We start from the raw sequence: 871 nt of genomic DNA on the forward strand, positions 1-871 counted from the left end.
TGATTAATGATTAATCGAATATTTAAAAATGTTTTTATTTTGATTGATGATTAATTAAGTAATCAAAATTTTTTTTATTTTGATTAATGATTAATTGAATATTAAAAAATTTTTTTATTTTGGTTAACGATTAATCAAGTAATCAAAAATTTTTTTATTTCGATTAATGATTAATCAAGTAATCAAAAATTTTTAAATTTGATTAATAATTATTTAAGTAATCGTTAATCAGAGTTAAAAATATTACTAAAAATATCGATAATGCCGATCTCTGAAGTACACTATATATCGAATAATGTGTAATTTTATTTCCTTATTTTTGCAACAGTATGTACACGCACACTTACAGCATATATAAATAAAATATAAAAAAAAATAGATTAAAGCTTGTGTTTACAATGTTAAATCATTCCGAAATCTCAAACGGAAGGAATTAACAACAAATGTCATTTAAACAACTCGACGAGATGATCAATGAAATGCATTAATTCTTAATTCATACAAAATTTTAAAGCGATTTCTAACATTGTAAATATAATTAATTAAAGCTTTATATAATATAAAATAAAATTAGGACATATATATATATATACATATATATACAATCATATAATACTATATGTAATATATATTATATTGTATTTACAATATATATTTTTATTATGTCCATGTACTTGCGATAATCTAACCTAACCTAACCTAATTTTAAAACGATGTTACAACAAATATTTCGAGATTTTGGATAAAGAAAAAAAAAATCATATAAAAAAAAAACATTGCATTAGTTATAAGTATATTACTTGTCACTTTATAACGTAAGTCATAACATTTAAAACATTTTTTAACGTGTCACTAAAATTCCTGTCTCTTA

The 871-nt window shown here is 19.9% G+C and overlaps 1 protein-coding gene across 3 annotated transcripts in view; it reads right to left on the reverse strand.

Annotated features, from left to right (window-relative positions):
• Nucleotides 1-871, reverse strand: part of LOC105452860 (short-chain dehydrogenase/reductase family 16C member 6-like) — a 15,676-nt gene that overhangs the window by 5,504 nt on the left and 9,301 nt on the right. The gene's annotated exons all lie outside the window — the stretch shown is intronic.

This window comes from Wasmannia auropunctata, unplaced genomic scaffold, assembly GCF_000956235.1.
Source record: "Wasmannia auropunctata unplaced genomic scaffold, wasmannia.A_1.0 LD336026.1, whole genome shotgun sequence".
NCBI classification, from domain to species: domain Eukaryota; kingdom Metazoa; phylum Arthropoda; class Insecta; order Hymenoptera; family Formicidae; genus Wasmannia; species Wasmannia auropunctata.